Source organism: Ambystoma mexicanum, chromosome 10, assembly GCF_040938575.1.
Source record: "Ambystoma mexicanum isolate Mex_15411 chromosome 10, UKY_AmexF1_1, whole genome shotgun sequence".
In the NCBI taxonomy this organism is placed as follows: Eukaryota; Metazoa; Chordata; class Amphibia; order Caudata; family Ambystomatidae; genus Ambystoma; species Ambystoma mexicanum.
Genome location: NC_090932.1, coordinates 1,551,704,745 through 1,551,729,646, shown reverse-complemented (window position 1 = coordinate 1,551,729,646; position 24,902 = coordinate 1,551,704,745).

The following is a 24,902-nucleotide window of genomic DNA, read 5'->3' as shown; positions in this document are numbered from 1 at the left end:
GGCTATGTCGTCTGCAGTGTAGATGCTGTTGATTCTCATGAGAGTAGTCTTCACTGCGAATTAAAAAAACAAAATCAATTACTTTGTGTGTTTGCAGCAGTGATGATACTGCAGACATTACTTGTGCTTCTTTCATCAGAGGATTGAACTTTCATATTTCAACCCAGTGCATGTGCACATTTAACTTCACTCTGTGTAGTCTTTGCATAGTCCTTGCAATATGGTACTTGTAAGTCCTTCAAAATAACAAAATCTTTTAAGGGTATGGAAATGCCTTCTTCTTTCCAAAGTATACTATGCATCGGAGAGAGGTTTGTAAGTGATAGGGCAAAGTACTAAATGGGGAAACATTTTGTACTTGTTAATGAAAAGCACAATGTCGAAAAATCGGGAGACCCTCAGAAGGAAATGTCAGCACTACAATCGGGAGCGCTTCCTGTTCTCATACGATCACATTGCAAAAAGCATTACTGTAGGCCATACAGAGTACAGAACTCTGACATTTTCAAATACAAAATTGAGGTCTGTCCTAAACAGGCATGCTTGCAACTTATGTACAGGTTATGCGGAAGACAGTAAGCAGTCGTGCGATTTGTGCATGACAAATCGGCAATCGTGCACTTTAAAGGGGGAGCATTGTTATGTGTTCCCTATGGTAATTTAGCTGCATTATTTTGTCTAATTTAAATCATAGGACTTCCACATGTTCTCTGATTAAAATATACATAGCTGTACTCTATACTGATGCATGTGCACATGTATGGAGCTGTACGTAGAAATTCGCAATCCTTGCACAGTAGCTTGTGAAGTAGGTGCTTTCCAATGGTATGCGACTTCCATTCAGAATCATCAACAGTAATTTTGAAGTGCGCAATGTTGATGACGGAGTTAAAATTAGCGATGATCTATGTGATTGATGGATGATTGTGCGACCGCTTAGTTGTGTCCAATGAGGGACATGCTTTGGTACCGCTGTAGAAAGGGTGGAAGGACTGGGTAAGAGTTACGTGCCGCACGTAGGCAACGCTTGTCCGCTGGTAGGGCGTGTCACATATGGGTTTCTACAGCAAATCCTGCATGGAAAGGCGACTGTAGGCTTCAGCCATTCAGATGTTGTCAAAACCATAAAGGATGATAGGGGATCGACCCCCTCTCCCGAACCGCAGAAGCCGAATAGATCGACCCTCCCACCGTGGTTGGCATGGGCGTCTGAATAGTAATATAACAGATAACCACGTGGCAGCCAATGGGGGAAGACGGAGTTAGGGAAAGGGTGCGGATTGACAAAGGAAAGGAGGGGAGATAACATACAATTCACAATTCCTACGTACACCTTATCACCAGTCTGTATCCCTGATCCTGAACACCACCTACTACAGACTCACAAGAACTCCTGAATATGCATATAAACGTAATTGCTTAACATAGCACATCAGCTTTGACATGAACACACATAAGCAGTAAGCGGTGTGACACAAACAAGGGAACTGTGTCAAGTTGGTCCGACTCGTGATCAGGAGGCCTGGTAGAAGAACTCGAAGTGTAGTCATTGAGTTCTTCCTACCAATGTGTCCCTTTGTATTTCTAAGTAAAATTACAAAGGAAACAATTAGTCGAGAGATGGTTCTAATGTTGGAGCTGGAGATGGAGACAGACGCCGTGGAGCGTAGAAAGGCAGCTGATCAAGGAACACTGTAACGATGGTTGATGTACACTGAGAATAGAGGCTGTAGGGGTTAAATCATATATCAGAAGACTCAGAGCATAGAGCGGAAAACAAACAGTTTCAGGAAAGGACAAAAATGACAATCAGGAATCAGGTAATGGGCAGTGAAACTTACCAATGGTAGATAAGGGAAGGACACTACTGAGCAAACTCTGCAAACCCAACCTATCCTAACTCACGATGAAACGAGGACGCCTAGACGGAGTTTGGCAGTCTGAAGTCCACAGACTATCCCGACGAAACGAGGACGCCTAACGACCTGAGCGCCGGGAATCAGTCTCTAGTTCGTTGCGCTATTCTTTCGGGCATGCAGATTTGCTCAGGTAGGTGATGATAGTGCCACAGTGTAAACAGTTGTTGTTCCTTAATCCGGCGTGTTGAGTCCGAAATGTTGAAAAGGACTTTGCTGGAAAGCCGGTGCAAACAGTAGAGGCAGAGCAGGTCCAATAACGTTCCGGGGTTCGGCAGCGTGCGGACAATAAGGCAGAACAGAATCAGCAGGCAAGGCAGGTCAAATTGCGTTCCGGGGTTCGGCAGCGTGCAGACAGAAATGCAGATCAGAATCAGCAGGCAAGGCAGGTCAAATAGTGTTCTGGGGTCTGGCAACATGAAAGCAGTTCAGTAAGTAACAAACAGAAAACAGACAAGGAAGCAAGAGTTCAATAAACACAGACTGCGGTCCAAAAAGGCCAGGAAAGGATAAGCGCAGTCAAAGGAAACAAGACGTGGGTTCGGGAGCTTGCAGCGATTTTGACGAAAATCAGAAGCAAAGAGTACAGCTACCCGGAAGCGTTATAACAGGTAGCCGCGAACTTGATTGGCCCCTCCTCTTCCTTGCAGCGCGATAGTTTGTTTGTGGAGAGGACGCCACAGTCGCCATGGCAACATGGCAGCACGGGTTCGGAAAGGGTGTTTTGGCTTTTTATCAAAGGAACAGAGTTTCTTTGAAACGGGCAAGGGCTGTCGTCGAACACTTTGGGTTGGTTGTTTTGCGGTGATCTTGACAAACTGCTCCCATATGAGATAGACATGAACACATGACCCGAAGGGCAGGCAAGCAACATAACAACATAAAGCGCAGCCAAAGGAGTACAGAACTCTGCCCTCTGCATTCAGAGGATGGTACCCAATGGTCCGGGCTAGTTGCACAGTCATTTAGATACTCCGAGCATGAAAACGTGAAGTCCCTGGTAATTATATTTATATATTTGAATACAATCACCCTTAAGGCAAAAGGTCTATTGCCAATCATAGACCCAAGAGTGAGCGTAGCGTCCATGTACTACGTCACTCCAAACTTAAACACTTCCAACCAGGAATGGAATTTGACACCCTTGTGGAATAAACATGTAACAGAAAACAACAGCACTTATCTTGTTGTCTGGGTGCCTCATGAGCGCACCCGGACTTCCAGTAGTAGCGCCTTCAACCTCCGTGAACGAGACGTCCACTGCCGAGGAAACCACCAGTGCAGGAATCGTCACACCATGTAGCAAGGGTTCAGCGTGTTCGGTTACAAACCATGTCTCCACTCGAACTGCTACTGCGGACCGCAGAGTGACTCCAAGCAAAATGACGATCTCTCCTGCATCCTTCCTCGGAGAGCAAAACGCTGTGACCGCCCGTGCTGTATAATCAACAATCATCAGCACCCGTGCACGGGCGGCCAGCGGTTTAGTAAACGCCCCAATTACCTGCAGCTGGCTAGTGACGGGAGTCTGGAACAACTACATTCGCCCCCAAGCCTACTGGGTACTGTAGTTTTATACTCATTTCCTCAGATATAGCCGTCTGGGATTATCCCAGTTCGTATTTCTGACAGTACCTCCTCTCCCAGGGCCTCTTCCAGGACTCTTCCCGGGACCTGCTTTTTCAGGATGACATGCATGAAACTGACTTACCAAGCGTGGGGCATGAACTGAACTAGCCGGCTCCCATGAACAGTCTTCCAGGCCGTACCCTGTCCATTGAATAAGGTACCATAATGTTTGGTGTCTTTGTCTGGAATCCAGGATTTTCTTGACTTCGTATTCAGTCTGTTCTCCCTTAATAATAGCAGGAGGCCTCTTTACACGTGTCCCAGGAACTGCTGGTTTAAGGAGAGACACATGAAACACAGGATGTTTCTTTAATGTAGCAGGCAATTTCAATTTAACAGCCACTGTTGACACACATTTTACAATTTCATAGGGGCCGATAAATCTTGGTGCAAATTTACGAGACCCCACCATGGGTAAATTGCATGTAGATAACCAAAGTCTGTCCCCTACATTATAGCTAGGTGCCTCACATCTTTTTTTATCTGCTTGTCTCTTGGATTCCTCTTTTGCTTGTTGCAAATTATCTCTAGCCCTTTTTCTAATAGACATAAGCCACTCCTTTCTTTCCTGCAATGCTGGCAATGTTTCCACCTCTGGTAGCTGTTCAGGCAACATATTTTGTACCTGTCCATATAAACATTCATTAGGGGCCATGCCCAAGGAAGCATGCTCGGTATTGTTATAAATGAACTCTGCTAACCACAAAGCTTGCACCCATGAGTCTATTCCTTCATGCAAGTAACATCGTAAATACTTCTCCAAAGTTTGATTTACCCTCTCTGTTTGCCCATCAGTCTGAGGATGGTAACTGGTAGACAATGCACACTCTATGCCCAATAATCGACAAAAAGGCCGCCAAAATTTTGAGGTAAACTGCGAACCTCTGTCAGACACAATGCTTTGAGGCAATCCATGTAACCTAACAATGTGTTGCAGAAATAATTTCGCCAATTCACCCGCTCCAGGGATTCCCCGGCAAGGTACAAAATGGGCTTGTTTGGACAAATAATCTACTGTTACCCAAATAGTATCATATTTGTTATCAGGAGGCAAGTCAGTTATAAAATCCATTGAAATATGAGACCAAATCTTTTCCGGGGTAGGCAGTGGTTGCAGTAATCCTGCTTTCTTTACATGATCAGTCTTACTACGTATGCACATCTCACATCTTTGAATGTATTTCATGGTATCTTGTGTCAAAGTGGGCCACCAAAAATATCTTTCTAACATCTCCTGTGTCTTTTTTCCCCCAGAATGTCCAGCCAATGGTGAGTTATGGCACCAGTGTAATGCCTTCGTCTGCAATGCAGGAGTCAACAAATATAACTTCCCTGCATAATACGGAAGACCATCTCTGACAGTTTCTAGTGATCCTTTCCGCCCCCATTGTCCGCTCTTTTGTTTCCTCATCTCTTGTTTTAGTTGCTGCAACAACCCATTAGTGATGGCTCTTACCACTCTACCACTCTTTCCACTGGCAGGATAGTTCCTACTTCTGTCACCATGTTTTCTGAATGTTGTTGCCTGGACAATGCATCGGCCTTACCATTTTTGTTTCCTGGCCTAAAAGTTACCAAGAAATCAAATTCTTTGAAGTATTGAGACCAGCGCAATTGTCTCTGGCTGAGGGTATGTGCTGTTTTAAAATATTGTAGATTTTTATGATCTGTCAGGACCACCACTTGATGTTTTCACCCCAACAAATAATGCCTCCACTCCAAAAAGGCCGCTCTAATAGCCAACAGTTCCTTATCAGTAATGGAATAGTTTTGCTCACAACTGGTTAGCTATCTCGAATAAAATGCAACTGGATGCCAAATGCCTTCCGCATCCTGTTGAGACAACACAGCCCCCACTGCAACGTTAGAGGCGTCTGTCTCCACTTGATAAGGTCTTTCCGAATCTGGATGTCTCAACACGGAAGCAGACATGAATGCGTCTTTCAATTCTTGGAACGCCTTCTCTGCTTCCGGAGACCAACAGAACCCTGATGATTTCTTTAACAATTTAGTAATTGGAGTAACCATTTGAGAAAAATTCACAATGAATCGTCTGTAAAAATTGGCAAACCCCAAAAATGACTGAATGTCTTTGACACATTTAGGTACTGGCCACTCCAAAACTGCTTGTACCTTTTTCTTGTCCACTACAATACCCAAAGGTGTTAATATGAATCCCAAGAATTCTACTTTTTTGGTATTGAATTCACATTTTTCCAATTTAACACACAACTCGTAGTCCTGCAATTTTTTCAACACAGCTCTCACATGATCTCAATGTTGAGTCTCAGAAGATGAATAAATCAGAATATCATCGATATAAACAATAACAAAGATGTCCAAAAACTCACTCAACACTTCCTGCATAACGTATTGAAACGCCGCAGGGGCATTACACAAACCAAAAGGCATAACCAACTACTCAAACAAACTAAACTTTGTCCTGAAAGCAGTCTTCCACTCATCTCCCTCCTTAACACAAATTAAATGATATGCACCTCTCAAATCCAATTTCGTGTATACCACTGCTGATTTTACCTGATCCGGCAGTACTGAAATCAATGGCAATGGATACCTGTTTTTTATGGTTACTTTGTTCAGGGCTCTGTAATCAATGCAGGTTCTGAGTGTACCCTCTTTCTTCGGCACAAAAATAAAGGTGATGAGACAGGAGAAGTAGAATGCCTAATAAAGCCTTTTTTTTAACATATCATCCAAATATTCTCTTAAATGTTGATTCTCCTTCTCGGTTAATGCATAAATGCGGCTACATGGTAACTTGGCCCCAGGTTCCAATTCAATCACACAATCATATGAGCGATGAGGGGGCAACCTTTCAGCTCTCCCTTTGTCAAACACCCCGGCGAACTCCATGTATGGTTCTGGAATACCAGCAACTACAGAACCCACCTTTTGAATGTCACATGCGTGATCTGCTAAAAACAGAGCTGGACCAATTTCTTCCTCCAAATGTTCTCCACATACTGCTTTTTCAGACTTCACCTCTCTTGTGACCCAATTAATACTAGGATTATGCTTTGCCAACCAGGGCATACCTAGAATAAGTCTAAACTGAGGTGCTGCTATCAAGTCAAACACAATCTCTTCTACATGGCCTGACCCACACCGCATCTGAAGTGGTTCAGTTTGTTGGCAAATAGGACCCGAAATCAAGGGAGACCCATCTACCGACTGTACCCCTTCCACCTGCACTTTCTCTCTCAAAGGTAAACCCAACCTCTTGGCCAAACTGATGTCCACAAAATTCCCTGTAGCGCCTGAATCCACCATTGCTGACACCAATTGTTTTGTACAAGCAAATAATAATGTTACCAATAACTATACATGAGAATTATTCTTTGCTACCGTAAGTTACACTTCAGGCTTCCTCGCGGGCCTCCTTGCAGGGTACGACTTCTTTACAAGCTCCTCTATGGACCAGATACAGGCTACCATGGCGTCTGTACAAACTTCGACGGACTCCGGGTCAGCTGACTCTTGTACGTGGAAGACATACGGCAAGACACGCCCCTCCTACGACTATAAAACCACCGTCTTCCAAGGGGCTCGTTGCTGCTAATTAGCGTTATCAGCTACTCGCGGTTTCGTCCGTTTCCTCTTCGTGTCTTCATACACACGATTCCTCATCTGAACTCCTGGTGTTGACCTTTTGCCTGACTACTGGATTGCCTCGTCTCCTCCCTTATTCCTGTCGTGCTCGTCTGGTTGTTTTGACTCGGAACGTTACTGGATCCGGCTCCCTTCTGCGGCACTTCATTCCTGGTTGCCGCCTCTGCATTCTATTCGGATCTCATCTACAGCTACTCGGGATACATGTGTGCTCAGGTACAGACCTAATTGGCTATCCCCATTTCCACAACTGTTTATCTCCACAATTCGTCTGGATATTAGTCTTCTGTTGGATTCTGGGACATTGAGTGACTTTCGTGTGATATTGCCCTCAAGTGCATATAAACGCTCTCCTGAAAACTGCACCAACCCGGCACTAGTGCGACCATCGTGCCGTCTGGGGCTAATTCCCTATACTAACATCCCTGTTTGTTATTTTCTCCTGTCGTTGTCTTCTGTTCCAGGATCCCTTTCCTCAGTATATCCTTATTCAGGTTTGTTGTTATCGATTCTATACATATAGTTGGGACCGATATTGAATTAGACCATTTCCACTCATTTTTGTGTTATTCCTTGTAGATCCACCCCGGGGAAGTTCCACTCCAATATCTATCTAAGTAGTTGCCCATTTAATTCAACTGTTCTAAACACTTGCATTTACCTCAACTCCGTCTAATATCTTTGTATTCCTTTGCAGCATTGGTATTGGCGGTGTGTATTCTCCCAGCTCTTTTATTCAATTGACACCTCTGTCTGTCCCAACTGAAACAGCAGAGAGGTACATTGTGGAAAAGGTCTTGTACTCAGGGGAGTATCGATTCTTGTACCACCATTATCTCCAAGGTCACTTCTCTGCATCTTCGGCCTATTTCGGAGTGGTGAGTAACACTGTATTAGCTGCCCAACTGGGGAACTTGTTGAAAATAGGGCCTGACACCGGAGTTCCCCCTACGGCCGGCCCAATCCTTTTCCCGCCTCCACCTTGTTCCCTTCATTTTTAATTCCTCTCTTGGGTGTGTTGGGACATGTTCTGATAAAATGACCTGGTTGTCCGCAATACAAGCATAGAATATTAGCCTTGCGTTGTTCTTTTTCTGCCACTGACAATGGGCCCCTGACTCCCCCAATTTGCATCGGCTCTCCTTCGTTACTCCTCATGCATCTACCCTTGTCTAATCGTGCAAAAGGTACCACCTCGGGTCTCTTCTTGTCTCCCTTTCTTTCATTCATACAGTGATCTAGTCTCAATGCCAAATCAATCATAGCGGTACAGGAGGCAGGTTGTGATTCGACTTGTGCCATAGCATCTTTTAGTTCTTCTCTCAGTCCCTGATAAAACAATACAGTCTGCTTATTCTCTGCCTAATCTGTTTCTATTACTAATTTGTTAAACTGAGTGACATAAGATACCAAATCTCGTGTTCCCTGTTTTAATGCCAGTAATTCCTTATCTTGGGCCAAAGAAATTTCTCTACGATCAGTCGTCCAAATTCTGCCAAGAACCCATCCCAGTTATACAATAATGGGTCATCTTTTTGTACTAATGGCATGGCCCAGGCTGCAGCATCCCTGTTAGATATGAGATTACAAATGCGGTTCTGGCCTGGATGGATTCAAAGGCCGAAGGTTTACACAAAAAATGTAATCTGCATTGTGTTAAGAATGTCATAAACTTCCTGGGGTCACCAGCAAATAGTTCTGGGGCCGCCAAAGGTACACTACTTGGCTGCTGTACTATCACTGTGGACGTGCTTTCGGCACTACTCCCTCTGGATGGACCGGCAGTCTCCAAGGGAGTCCTCTGAGCTACCAAACCTTGCACCTGACCTTTCAAAATGTCTGACTCCTGTCTTGAATGTGCCAGTTCCCCTTTAATGTCCTGCAAAGCCTTTAGCACTTCTGCTAAAGAGGGAGGATTCAAATCCATTTGGCCTGGGTGGTTCAATTACCCCAATAGGGGGCTGATAATTCTGTCAAAACCGTAAGGGATGATAGGGGATCGACCCCCTCTCCCGAACCACAGAAGCCGAATAGATCGACCCTCCCACCGTGGTTGGCACGGGCGTCTGAATAGTAATATAACAGATAACCACGTGGCAGCCAATGGGGGGAAGACGGAGTTAGGGAAAGGGTGTGGATTGACAAAGGAAAGGAGGGGAGATAACATACAATTCACAATTCCTACGTACACCTTATCACCAGTCTGTACCTTGATCCTGAACACCACCTACTACAGACTCACAAGAACTTCTGAATATGCATATAAACGTAATTGCTTAACATAGTACATCAGCTTTGACATGAACACACATAAGCAGTAAGCGGTGTGACACAAACAAGGGAACTGCTCCCATATGAGATAGACATGAACACATGACCCGAAAGGCAGGCAAGCAACATAACAACATAAAGCGCAGCCAAAGGAGGACAAAACTCTGCCCTCTGCATTCAGAGGATGGTCCGGGCTAGTTACACAGTCATTTAGATAATCTGAGCATGAAAACGTGAAGTCCCTGGTAATTATATATATATATCTGAATACAATCACCCTTAAGGCAAAAGGTCTATTGCCAATCATAGACCCAAGAGTGAGCGTAGCGTCCATGTACTACGTCACTCCAAACTTAAACACTTCCAACCAGGAATGGAATTTGACACCCTCGTGGATTAAACATGTAACAGAAAACAACAGCACTCATCTTGTTGTCCGGGTGCCTCGTGACCCGAAAGGCAGGCAAGCAACATAACAACATAAAGCGCAGCCAAAGGAGGACAAAACTCTGCCCTCTGCATTCAGAGGATGGTCCGGACTAGTTACACAGTCATTTAGATAATCTGAGCATGAAAACGTGAAGTCCCTGGTAATTATATATATATATCTGAATACAATCACCCTTAAGGCAAAAGGTCTATTGCCAATCATAGACCCAAGAGTGAGCGTAGCGTCCATGTACTACGTCACTCCAAACTTAAACACTTCCAACCAGGAATGGAATTTGACACCCTCGTGGATTAAACATGTAACAGAAAACAACAGCACTCATCTTGTTGTCCGGGTGCCTCGTGAGCGCACCCGGACTTCCAGTAGTAGCGCCTTTAACCTCCGTGAACGAGACGTCCACTGCCGAGGAAACCACCAGTGCAGGAATCGTCACACCATGTAGCAAGGGTTCAGCGTGTTCGGTTACAAACCATGTCTCCACTCTAACTGCTACCGCGGACCGCAGCATGACTCCAAGCAAAATGACGATCTCTTCCTCCGAGAGCGAAACGCCGTCGGTTTAGTATCCTTCCTCCGAGAGCGAAACGCCGTCGGTTTAGTAAACGCCCCAATTACCTGCAGCTGGCTAGTGGCGGGAGTCTGGAACAACTACATTCGCCCCCAAACCTACTGGGTACTGTAGTTTTATACTCATTTCCTCAGATATAGCCGTCTGGGCTTGTCCCAGTTCGTATTTCTGACAGATGTTCACATTACTCTTTTGTGTGGAAAGACGGTGCGCACACTGAAGATGGCAGAGGTGGAGAGGGTCAGGGTTTTTGATGCTTGGAGACATTTTTGTGCTAGGCTTACGACACTATGCCGAGAGTAGGCATGTGGCACACCATTTCAATGTGCAAGGAGTGGAGGTGGTGTGGAGCACTGACACTGATGCCAGTGCTGCAGCAATTCTGCAAGTTTGTAGAGACATGCGTAGAATGACCACTCCTCATGTGGTCATTTTGCACTACGGCGCTTGCCATTTGGGATACCTGACTTCACGTACTTTGTTGGCAGTTTTGACACAGTTGGTTGAAGCACTCATGACCATCTTCCCAACAACGAAAGTAATTTTTTCTGCTTTACTCCAGAGAGTACAATGGAACAACACTTCTGTTTTCTTCCAGATCAAAGCATCGGGAGGTGTATGATCAATCGCGGCATGCGTGCATTCATGCTACGAGTTGGTATGTTTTTTTGCAGCCACGAAAACATTGCTCCAAGCAATGCGCATTACTTTGAAGGAGATGGTGTTGCCCTATCGTCTTTGGGAAATGCTATGTTCTTTTGTAACATAAGGCGTTGCTTTAGAGAAGGTTCTGTAATGTTTGCAATAGTAAAGCAGTGACAATAAATACAAAAAGATACATAAAATCCCAGATGTCTGTACGGTATCTGGCCAAAAATAAAAAAAAACGGCTCTTTTCAGAGCCTACCTTAAAGGGGAAAAAGGGGAATAGTACTTTAATGTACCGTTGTCACGCTCTGATCCTGTACATGTCCGCGAACATGGCGGTAGTTAGCAGCCAGAACATATCACCACCGGGGATTCAAGGGTGGAGCCGCATGTAAATGAGAATGGTGGCGCTAGGGATTGGTCCATAAAGTTCAGTATGTGTGTTCTGACCAACGTACTTTAGTAAGACCGTCTTCTCCCTCACAGGAGACCACACAGCCGTGGCTTTCCATGCTCGAAAACAGATTATCTGGATTTTGGGAGACTCATGGATACATTGGTTGAAGGTGCATGCAGAAAGCTGTAGTTTATCTACAAATCTCGGATTTCCACATGCGGAAGTGCACTGGCATGGCGTGCGTGGCATGAGATGGCTGGACTTGGTACCTCTTTGTGTTACTTTACTGACAAAGCGTCCTCCAGATATACTGATCATTCATTCTGGAGGAAACAGTTTAGGTCAGATATCTGGAATTTCTTTGCAATTTGCAATGAAGGAAGGACTCGCGCAGCTCATGGACATGTTTCCAAATTGTCAAATACTTTTTTCCCGTATTGCCCAATGACAAATATGGCTGCGTTCTTCTGCGTTTGGTCCACAAATGGAGAAAACGAGACACAATGTGAATAAGGCTGTGTATGCATTAGGTCGAACAGTCGCGCTGTTCGCAAACGTTTAACGTCTTTTTTAAAAAACATTCTACACACAAACTTTTTCTCTACAGCTACTGTACAAAAACATTTCAAACACACACACACACACACACACACATCAATCTAAAGAAGTAGCGGGGGAAGCGGACACTGAAACAAATATGGGGGAATTATGATTCAACACGGGCTGGTTATGAGGAGAAGATTTGTGAGGGGAAGAAGGGATGGATATTTTGTCAAAACATCTATTTTCCTGTTCAAGGTTTGGGGATGGTTCACTAGGGAATGGAGAAGCAGGGCAGGTGCAGGTGGGGCAATGATAACACACTTTTCCTCTCACATAGCCCTCCACAAACTCCCGTAAACTTTGAAAATTGGCGTTCAATATGTCCATTTTCTCCTCTATCCTCTTTATCCTGTCTTCTTCTGTCTCGTTTGTTGCCCTTTCGTCTTCTTTTTCCTGGTCTGTTAAAAAAATATATATATAAGTTGAATGCCTCTAAAATACTGGTCACTATTTTCCATATGCAGAGCAATGTGTACCATTATTGTCGCTGTCTTCAGACATTTACCCATGCGGGAAATACTCCTCTAGCCACTCCAAAGTACTAGCCATTTCTGAGTCAAAACAACAGAAAGAAATTATTATTTATGCACCACATACCAAAATAAACCCTCACGCATATAGAAAAATGACCTATCATCAGCATTTGACCACAATCAGTTCTTTTGGTTCAGTTTGTTAGGAATGCGGTTAGCCACTTTAGTGCGGATTCCTGTATGCCACATTCCATCAATCTTTTTATTAGTGTTGCGTGGCTGATTGTGGTCAAATGCTGATGATAGGTCCAATAGTATGAGGGCCAATTGGGCATAGTCATCTGTGTTTATTTTCAGGTCGTCCCATATCGATAGGAGTGATGATTCTGTTCCTCTCATTGGTCTGAAGCCAACTTGTGACGGGTCAAGTACTCAGTTTGTTTTGACGTATTTAAGAGGGATTTTTTACATGTGGTTCTCCAGGATGTTTGCTGGGTAGGGCAAGTTGGATATGAGTCTGTAGTTGCTCGGGTCTTCTGCGCTTTCTGATTCCTTTTTTATTTGTGGTTTAATGTATAATAATTTGAAGGAGGACAGTACTATTCCTCTTTTGAGTGATAGATACATTAGGTTCCAGAAGTATGTTGGTGGGGTTCTGTGGTGACGATTCCTTTGAAGATGTCAAGGGTGTTGTCATGGCCACTGTGAGGGGGCACAAGTTGTGTCACAAGCAGGCTCCCACCAGAACCCTGAGTGCCTTAAAAGCACTGCAAAAGGGCTCCTGGAGCCAGTCCTGGCTCCTTTGGCACCAGGCTCATATGTAGGAAGGAAGGGCTGTTCAAACTAGGTTCCATTTATGTGCATGTTTAAATCCAATATGGAAGCACCCACACAGTCTAGTTCTAAGAACCAAGCCATGCGGTCTAGTGTTTTGGTTGTGGCAGGCCTGGAACTACTTTCCCTGGTACTACTTCACCTGGGCTATATAAACCACACCCTGACTGCAGAACACGCTTTGTGTTATTCTGCAACCAGCAGCGTGACGCTCACCGTGTCCAGCTCCTGGTCTTCAGCATCTTCCTACAATCCTGCAAGAACAAGAACAAGATTATTCTGTTTTACCTGAGAAAACACCATCCAGCACTCAGCATCTCAACTGGGCTGCAATCTGTGGACACCGAGAGAAGAAGAAACATCACTCACCTGTGAGTTCTAGCTTAAGGACTTCCGGCGAACCGCTACCACAGCTGCTGTTCGAACATTGTGACCTGCAATAACGAGAAAGGGAAAAACAATATTAGAATGCGCGTTTCCAAAACATCAAATTCCATCACTCTTACCTGAATACCATTGCGCTACGCCACGCTTCCATCCGGAGCACCACAGCAACATCTGCAAAGGAAAAGAGACATATTCAGGTTTTCTTTCAATATTTTTTAAACAACAGCACAGCGCTGTTCTTACCTTAATGGATTCCGGGGGCCTGTTTTTCATCGCGCTCTCATCCACTCGCAGCACCACAGCATCCTGTGAGGAGAAGAAGAAGAAAACACAGGTTAGCTTTAAAAGACAATAAAGGCACTGCACTTCGCGCTTTCTCTTACCTAGAAACGTGCCTCTCCATCTGGCACGCCAGCATCAAGACCTTCGCACCTGAAAAGAAGGAGATAAAGACATTAACGAATTCCCACCATAAACAGAACAAAGACTTACAATTAACAAACCTACCTGCCTACCAGCATATTTTGGGTCACAGCAGGCCTGGGCCCAATGAAGGTGTACTGCACCAGTGAAGCAACTCGGGCAGCTCGCCAACAAACATCAAGCGCCCCTGCACAAGAAACGCGGGGACGGATAGCTCACCCTGCAAATAACTAAGATTCATTATTCAGCACTGGGCAACTACGCATCCAGGTTTCCAGATCTCAGAGCCTTCCAGACTCCCCCGGGGATATCAGGTGAGCGTAGCATCACCTGAATACACGCGATCCGGGGATTCTTCAACACAATGCCGCATCCATCTTCAGAACGCTGCAGCAACCTGAAAAAAACAAACAGAGACATTATTAGTGAGCGCTCGCTCACAGCCACGCAAGGACACCGAAAACCACTTACCAGGTGCAGTCTCTCCTTGATCTCGAAACATCACAGCAGCCCGGAATATCATAATGACCTGCAAAGGAAGCGGTGCAGGCACAGCTTAGCAAAAGAAAAGGCAAGAAAGCGCAGTGCAGCGCGCATTCACTTACCTTGCTGGGATTCTCATCCTATACAGCCCGGTAACGCCAAAACTCTCCAACTCATCTGAGGGAAGTAAAATAGAGGCATTAATAACAACAAAAAAGGCAAAAGAGGAAAAGGGGAAGATAAAAGACTGTAAAATAGTAGTACCTACCTCATCAAGCAAATCAGAGTCACAGCAGGCCTGGACCCGAACACGGGGCAACGCATCAGTGAAGCAACCAGGTCGCCAGACGCCCACACCTCAAACGCGCCCCTGCAAAGAGACGCAGGACGGAGAGCACACCATACTTCATATTAAGGTGAGGAGAGAGACTAGACTTAAGGGAGGAATTGGAGGCTGAGGGAGGTGGGAATCAATCCAAGAGAGACATTTAAGCCTTATATCCAGTTATCCTGTATTGCAGGCGCTATCCACGTCCAACACACTATCAAGAGAGAGGGTTCGAGAGTGCTAATCTTCCAGCCAGGGCTGAGAGGCTTCCCCGTGGATATCAGGTGGGCGTGACAGAACGCAAAGCCTCATATAATTATCCACATGGACGCCATGGAAACATCAGAAACGGACCAATTAGCCCAGTTAGTGGGTCAGCTACGTGCCGAAGTACATGCAGCTAGGCAAGAAACCAACGCCCTTAGGAGAGAAATGATAGTTACTAAAGATCGTACTGAGGAAATGAGTAGACAATTACTCCAATCACAGGCAGGACAGGCTCCCTTACCTGGAAGCGTTCTGCCAGTGACAACACCAGCCAGTCCGGTACAAATAACTCTTCCTGGGATATTTCCTTTAGCTCCACCAGAACGGTTTTCGGGGGATCCAAAGAAGTATGCAATGTTCATGAACCAATGTAGTCTTCATTTCCTTTGTAGACCCGGGGCTTTTCCTAACGACCAGTCACTGGTTCCCTTTGTTTTATCATATCTGAGTGGTAGTGCTGCAGATTGTTTTACAAGGGTAGCGGGCGCCCCTCTCTCGAAAGAACAGACTTGATAACCTGTTCAGTGGTTATTAACCACTTGAGAGTTCGCAGCCACTGCTTTTACTCACTGTGCCTTTCACAGATGGGAAATATCCATTTGCATATCAGTCTTTGTCCTGCCCAGGGGCAGTCCAGCACCGAAATGCAATGGCAACTCCAACCTGAACGAGAGTACCACCAGCAACCCCATACACGTGTTTCACCCTTGTTGGGGATCATCAGTGAGGTGAAGCTGATGCCTCTCTAAGCACAGTGAGAGGGAGACCACGTCTGGTTGCCCCCAGGAGACCTAGGGTTACCAATCCCAGGTTCCTTGAAAAATAGTTTTACAAGGGTAGCGGGCGCCCCTCTCTCGAAAGAACAGACTTGATAACCTGTTCAGTGGTTATTAACCACTTGAGAGTTCGCAGCCACTGCTTTTACTCACTGTGCCTTTCACAGATGGGAAATATCCATTTGCATATCAGTCTTTGTCCTGCCCAGGGGCAGTCCAGCACCGAAATGCAATGGCAACTCCAACCTGAACGAGAGTACCACCAGCAACCCCATACACGTGTTTCACCCTTGTTGGGGATCATCAGTGAGGTGAAGCTGATGCCTCTCTAAGCACAGTGAGAGGGAGACCACGTCTAGTTGCCCCCAGGAGACCTAGGGTTACCAATCCCAGGTTCCTTGAAAAATAGTTTTACAAGGGTAGCGGGCGCCCCTCTCTCGAAAGAACAGACTTGATAACCTGTTCAGTGGTTATTAACCACTTGAGAGTTCGCAGCCACTGCTTTTACTCACTGTGCCTTTCACAGATGGGAAATATCCATTTGCATATCAGTCTTTGTCCTGCCCAGGGGCAGTCCAGCACCGAAATGCAATGGCAACTCCAACCTGAACGAGAGTACCACCAGCAACCCCATACACGTGTTTCACCCTTGTTGGGGATCATCAGTGAGGTGAAGCTGATGCCTCTCTAAGCACAGTGAGAGGGAGACCACGTCTGGTTGCCCCCAGGAGACCTAGGGTTACCAATCCCAGGTTCCTTGAAAAATAGTTTTACAAGGGTAGCGGGCGCCCCTCTCTCGAAAGAACAGACTTGATAACCTGTTCAGTGGTTATTAACCACTTGAGAGTTCGCAGCCACTGCTTTTACTCACTGTGCCTTTCACAGATGGGAAATATCCATTTGCATATCAGTCTTTGTCCTGCCCAGGGGCAGTCCAGCACCGAAATGCAATGGCAACTCCAACCTGAACGAGAGTACCACCAGCAACCCCATACACGTGTTTCACCCTTGTTGGGGATCATCAGTGAGGTAAAGCTGATGCCTCTCTAAGCACAGTGAGAGGGAGACCACGTCTGGTTGCCCCCAGGAGACCTAGGGTTACCAATCCCAGGTTCCTTGAAAAATAGTTTTACAAGGGTAGCGGGCGCCCCTCTCTCGAAAGAACAGACTTGATAACCTGTTCAGTGGTTATTAACCACTTGAGAGTTCGCAGCCACTGCTTTTACTAGGTTGGAGTTGCCATTGCATTTCGGTGCTGGACTGCCCCTGGGCAGGACAAAGACTGATATGCAAATGGATATTTCCCATCTGTGAAAGGCACAGTGAGTAAAAGCAGTGGCTGCGAACTCTCAAGTGGTTAATAACCACTGAACAGGTTATCAAGTCTGTTCTTTCGAGAGAGGGGCGCCCGCTACCGTTGTAAAACTATTTTTCAAGGAACCTGGGATTGGTAACCCTAGGTCTCCTGGGGGCAACCAGACGTGGTCTCCCTCTCACTGTGCTTAGAGAGGCATCAGCTTCACCTCACTGATGATCCCCAACAAGGGTGAAACACGTGTATGGGGTTGCTGGTGGTACTCTCGTTCAGGTTGGAGTTGCCATTGCATTTCGGTGCTGGACTGCCCCTGGGCAGGACAAAGACTGATATGCAAATGGATATTTCCCATCTGTGAAAGGCACAGTGAGTAAAAGCAGTGGCTGCGAACTCTCAAGTGGTTAATAACCACTGAACAGGTTATCAAGTCTGTTCTTTCGAGAGAGGGGCGCCCGCTACCGTTGTAAAACTATTTTTCAAGTAACCTGGGATTGGTAACCCTAGGTCTCTTGGGGGCAACCAGACGTGGTCTCCCTCTCACTGTGCTTAGAGAGGCATCAGCTTCACCTCACTGATGATCCCCAACAAGGGTGAAACACGTGTATGGGGTTGCTGGTGGTACTCTCGTTCAGGTTGGAGTTGCCATTGCATTTCGGTGCTGGACTGCCCAGGGCAGGACAAAGACTGATATGCAAATGGATATTTCCCATCTGTGAAAGGCACAGTGAGTAAAAGCAGTGGCTGCGAACTCTCAAGTGGTTAATAACCACTGAACAGGTTATCAAGTCTGTTCTTTCGAGAGAGGGGCGCCCGCTACCGTTGTAAAACTAGTGCTGCAGATTGGTCTGTACCATTAGTAAGTCAGGATGATCCACTGCTACGTGACTTTAGAGGTTTTCAGCAGGAAATGGAGAAACTGTTTATCGACATACCCAAGGACAAGCATTGGATAATGAACTTTTGTCCCTCCGTCAAGGAAACCAAGACTTGCTATCATATATAGTGACCTTGAATAGGTTAGTTGATGAAACGGGATGGCCTGAAGATAAAAAGGACCACATTATTCCCCCGCGTTCTATGGGGAGAATTAAAGGATGTCCTAGCAGAAGTGGTTAATCCACCAAGAGACTGTGCAGAGTTCATCAACCTTGTTGTTCAGTTAGATCATAGGCTACATGACCGAAAAGCCGATCGGATGAGATTGACACTCTTGCCATGTATGTCCGGTCAAAGGACAATGTCTCACGTTCAGTGGAGAACACTGTAGAACCCATGCAAATCAGAGGGGTACGGGCTTCCTTAACTAAGGCTGAAACAGACAAAAGAAGGCAACAGCTATTATGTCTATACTGCAGAAAGTCAGGCCATTTCCTCAAAGAATGTCCAACAAAGCCTCCGAGGAGAACTGTTGGAGCTACAGAAAAGGAAGACAACAACAAGGAGACATAAAACTACCAAGCCCGGCAAGCGTAGAGGTCCGTTTGTCGAACAAGGAGAATGAGCCACAGACCTCACACTTTGCATTTCCTGTGATTTTGATCCATCACCAACAACCATAGCGGATGCATGCTGTAGAAGCATACATAAACAATGGGGCAGTTGGAAACTACATAGACCAAGATCTGGCAGCAGAGATAGGGCTTCCCTTATGCAAAAAAACGACTACTGAAAAGGTCACCACTGTTGATGGTACTGAAAGAGCTTCTGGTCCAGTAACCCAATGTACAGCAGTATTAACTCTTCTGTGCCAGGATGGACACCGAGAATCTATTGCTTTCGACCTCAACAAGGCTCCTCAGTTCCGGTTGATTTTAAGGATGCCATGGTTAGTAGCTCACAATCCTCAAATAGACTGGTGTGCAAAGAAGTTGGCCTTTTCCGACGACTGTGCTCTCACTTGCTACCACAGAGAAAAGCAGAAAACGGATTCACAGACATCTGTTCGGGGAACAGCAACAGTAGTACTGGGGGTTACAGCTACTCTACCAAGCAAATACCAAGATTTTCAAGATGTTATTCAGAAAGAACAAGCCAATACGCTGACGGTGCATAGGCCTTATGATTGTCAGATCGATCTCATACCCGGTGCACAAGTTCCTTGGGATCGAATCTATGCACTCACAGATCCAGAAAACCTCCATTTGAAATCTTATCTAGATCAGTACCTGGCTAATGGGTTTATCCGCCCGTCTAAATCACCGGCAGCCAGTCCCTTATTCTTCGTTCCAAAGAAGGAAGGGCACTTGATAACTTGCATCGACTATCGCGCACTGAACCAAATCACTGTAAGAAATCGCCATCCATTGCCTCTAATTCCGGAACTGCTAGATCAAGTTAAGGATGCCCATATCTACACTAAATTGGACCTTAGGGGAGCATACCATCTCGTTCGTGTTAAGGAAGGAGATAAATGGAAAACTGTCTTTCGTACCAAGTATGGCCTGTATGAATATCAGGTAATGGCCTTTGGACTTTGCAATGCTCCCGCTGCATTCCAGTATTTTATGAATTATGTCTTACGGGAACTAATCGACGTGTGCGGTTTGGTTTATATCGATGACATCTTAGTATACTCCTCTTCAAAACAAGATCATGTGAAACATGTTCGTTCAGTTCTGGCAAAACCCTGTCAACATCAACTGTATGCTAAACTTGAAAAATGTTAATTTCATGTTACCAAAGTTGAATTCCTCAGTTTTATCCTCACTCCAAAAGGGATCAGGATGGATATGCACAAAGTAGATGCTATTCTTAATTGGCCGTCGCCAACTTCGTTCAAGGGAATCCAGAGCATGCTGGGCTTTGCAAACTTTTATCGCCGATTCATCCCAGGCTTTTCTCAGATAGTGCACCCGATCACGTCATTGTTACAAAAAAACAATAAGAAATTCCAATGGACAGAAGAAGCAGAATATGACTACGTGATCACATATCGACAGGGAGTCCGAAACAGAAAAGCTGATGCTTTATCCCTTATGGGTATTGATGAAAAAGTATACAAAACCCCAGATCCAGTAGCTATCATTCCGAATGACACTTACCAGGTGCAGTCTCTCCTTGATTGCGGAAAATCACAGCAGCCCGGAACATCATAACGATCTGCAAAGGAAGCGGTGCAGGCACAGCTTAGCAAAGGAAAAGGCAAGAAAGCGCTGCGCACCGTGCATTCACTTACCTTGCTGGGATTCTCACCCTATACAGCACAGCAACGCCAAAACTCTCCAACTCATTTGAGGGAAAGAAACTAGAGACATTAATAATAACAAAAAGGCAAAAGAGGAAAAGGGGAAGATAAAAGACTGTAAAATAGTAGCACCTACCTCATCAAGCAAATTGGAGTCACAGCAGGCCTGGACCCGAACACGGGGCAACGCATCAGTGAAGCAACTAGGTCGCCGGACGCCCACACCTCAAATGCGCCCCTGCAAAGAGACGCAGGATGGAGAGCACACCATACCTAATGTTAAGGTAAGGAGAGAGACTAGACTTAAGGGAGGAATTTGAGGCTGAGGGAGGTGGGAACCAATCCAAGAGAGACATTTAAGCCTTATATCCAGTTCTCCTGTATTGCAGGTGCTACCCACGTCCAACACACTATCAAGGGAGAGGGTTCGAGAATGTTAATCTTCCAGCCAGGGCTGAGTGGTGTCCCCGTGGATATCAGGTGAGCGTAACAGGTGTTCCTACACCGCTCTGCCTTCCTTGCCTTATTTATTCTCACATAGACCTCCTTTAATCATTTTGTGTCTTTTCTTGACAATCGAAGCCCGGTGTGTGTTTTAACATCCTTGCACCCCTTTTGCATTGCATTTTGAGTCTCTTCTTGAAAATCGAAGTCTTGTGTGGTTTTAACATCGTTGCACCCCTTTTGCATCGCATTTTGTCTCTCTTTTTGAAAATCGAAGCCTGGTGTGTGTATTTTAACATCCTTGCACCCCTTTTGCATTGCATTTTGTGTCTCTTTTTGAAAATCAAAGATTGCTGTGTTTTCTTAACATCTATTGCATCTATCTGTAGTACTAAACTATTCCCAGTGCACCTGCTCTCTTGTTTGCCTTGGCTAATAGGCCGCCCGGTGAGTTTGTGCTCAGGCTGTGCTGTGCAGCCCCTCTTCTTTCTACTAACTATCCTCCAACGCGCCTATGGCACTCACCATCTCCTCTATCTTTTCTAACTGCTACACAATCACTTATCCTCCGTCTCTCACAAAGTCTGGAAGAAAAAAGCTTAAAAAAGACATCCTGACCACTAACCCTGGCTTACCTATCGCAGACACCTATGTTAGCACAGCTTCCAGACAGCTATTCACTGATATCCTCTTTTCTGTCCCCTACCAGATCTATGGATTCATCATCTTATCTCTACTCTCTTTCCTCTCACATCCTCTCCCATTAATGGTGGCATCAAATGGGAAGTCTTCTTGGCGGGCTTTGCATCATCCTGGTGTATCATTAATGTCTATCATACTGGCATTATCTTGGTTCAGGGTCCTCAACCCAGCCTTCTCCTCTTTGACCGGTGCCACATTAACTTCTTTCCCACACCTGCTACTCCTTCTTCCACTCTCTCTGTCACACACCCTAAACCTGGTGTACCACGCCCCCGTACCCTTCCGCAGAAGACCTTCAAAGGTGGAGACCTCTTGCATCTAGCCACGCTTAATGCTCGTTCTGCCATCAAACACTCTGCTGACATCTGCCTCCTCCTTGAAGACATTGGGCTTCATTTCGGGTCCGGCAGTAACCATACCAGTGCTACCGGTGGTTGCCGCTGGTCCCGTAATATTTTACTGGCGCCTGACTTCCCAGTGCCACCGGGAGATTACAACTCCGGTGGCCCAAGAAGTCAGGCGCCGGCAAAATGTAATTCCCCTTTCCCATAGAGTCCCATAGAACTCTATGTGAGTGGGGACCGGGAAGCTCCAGCAGCGTTGCTAACAATGCCGGCGCTTCTTTCGTGAAGTGTTTGCCTACCGTGGCCACAATGCCCGGCAGGGTCAGACCTGTGCAGATTGACTTGCACATTCTGAATGCTCACAAGGCCTAGTAGGTTTGTCTCTCTATCTTATATTGTTATATTGATTTTTATTCCCATTTTCCCTCCCTATTCCACTGTGGGAGCTTTGAAACACAATTTAATTGATGTATAAGCGCCTTACAAATGCACAGTAAATTATTTTTAAATTGGTTGACAGTGAACAACCTTAAACTGAACCCGTCAAAAACTGAAATAATGCTCTCACCCGCAGGATTCGACAGAGGGAACCCACAACTGGAATGGCCGATCAGCATGGTAACGCAACCAGAGACCACTGACGTAGTAAATAACCTAGGAATACTCATGGACAACAGACTGTCCCTGGAACCGCAAGTCAACACAATCGGCAAAACATGCTTCTTCCTCCTACAACTGCTCAGAGGATTACTCCCCTAACTCTCCTTCCCACACAGAACCCTCACAATCATATCCCTGATACTGTCATGCCTGCGCCATGGGCGCATACATGTGTGATCAATATGGACCTTATTTCCCAATAGCGAGACTTTGGTGCTTTTCTATTTTTCCCAACAAACTACACTTACCACAATGCACTTGGCTATGACCATCTATTCCTGGCCATTCCTATTCGTCATCTTCGGAACTACAATCCCCAGAAGCCCTAGGGATCTGCTCTGCTTCCACCAGCTCAGGAACAGAGAGGGAGGAGGCTGATTGTCTGCAGGTGTGCTGACCCAGGTGCGACCAATTAGCCTGCCTCTGTGCTGGGCTGGGCGATATAAAAGCTGCTGCCTGCAGGGGCTCAGTCTCTTGCATTAAGAGTCATTCCTGCACCTTTTTGCTTCGAGCTACGGATCTTGCATGCGGTTCCTCCTTACACCGGCTTTGGATCCAGTGCCCTGCCGGGCTCTCTACATTGCAGCTGATCACGCTCTGCTGCTTCCCAGCCTCTGCCCTTGCCGTGCCGGGCTCTCTGCTTTGCAGCCGATCACGCTTTGCTGCTTTCCAGCCTCCGCCTTTGCCCTTCCGGGTTTCTGCCTTGCAGCCGATCACGCTCAGCTGCTACCTTCCGCCCTGGTCTTCCAGGGTCACTCCGGCTGCCTACAGCCCTTGTTCTCTGGGCTCCCTGCTCTGCAGCCTGCCTCACTCCGGCTGCCTACAGCCCTTGTCCTCTGGGCTCTCTACCTTGCAGCTTACAGTCCTCTGCAGCCTTCTACAGTCAGCGGCCCTGCTCCTCTGGGCTTACTCCTTGCTGCCGGTCCTTCTGGCTCCTTGCCGCGCAGCCCGCTTCTCTCCGCTGCCAACAGCCCTTGTACTCGGGCCTTCCTACCTTGCAGCCGATCACGCTCCGCTGCTTACTATCTACAGCCTTTGTCCGCTGGGTTCTCAGCCTAGCAGCCCTCTACAGTCCTCTGCAGCCTTCTGCGGTCAGCGGCCCTGCCCCCCAGGGCCCACTCCTTGCTGCCCGGCCCTTCTGGGCTCCGTGCCATGCAGCCTGCTTTACTCCGCTGTCCTAAGCTCTTTCCCTCAGGGCTCCCTACCTTACAGCCCTGCTCCTGTGGGCTTGCTCGTTGCTTTCCTGCTCCTCTGAGCTCTCACCCTTGTTCCATACCGTCCTCTGCTATCCAATCCTGTTATACAACTTTCCCTTCATTTCCTTCTACTAGTTTGCTATCAACTTCCTTTTCCTGAATTTGTCTGTAAGTATCTTCTCTTGTCTGTTTGTAGACCCTTTTGTACAGAGCTTGTCTGTTGGTTTCCATCAGGCAACCTCTGCCCCTTCCCTTGTCTCGTTTCTACGTTACAGACACCCATAGCTGTTGTTCCAAGCCACGAGCAAACAGCGTGGGCCTCTGTTATAGCAAACTGTGCAGAAGGCTAGAGGTTTTCCTAAGGTCCGTGGAATACTCTTTTCCTATATCTGCATACACCCCTAGAGGGAATCCATTCTGTTGTACCTTATTCCTTACTACACTTGCCTACTCTTCATTCTCATTACTTTCAGCTGTATGTGTACTTATCTGTCTACCTTACTTCGGCACAACCACCCAAAACCCTTCCTGGGTGTCCTGTGCCTCTCTTAACAGAGTGCCATCCGTGACAGAATGCAAGAGCCAAAAATGTCTTGTTCATTAGGCAGGAAAGGCACACACAGTCCAAGGATGCTTTCCTTTCGGGTTAAGAAACCTTTGCCAAAATCTATAGTTTCCTTAAAGACATCAAACAAAAACACTCCTGCGTCTTCTGACATTTCTTCTAACACTACTACAGCCAAGGACATAGCACTCATTGTGGGAGACTCTAAACCAGAGTACGCTGTTGCTACAGTGATATGTTCAAGATCAGCTTGGCAAGCTCCCCAGACTGCTGGTATCCCTCATTTGATAGGACACAGCATTAAGTATCATGAGGTTAGTCCACCTGGTCCTGAGTACAATAGGCCAATACTGACCATCGGTTGTCTTAATACTTCCCCAGTATCTACAAACTATAATAACCTTAAGG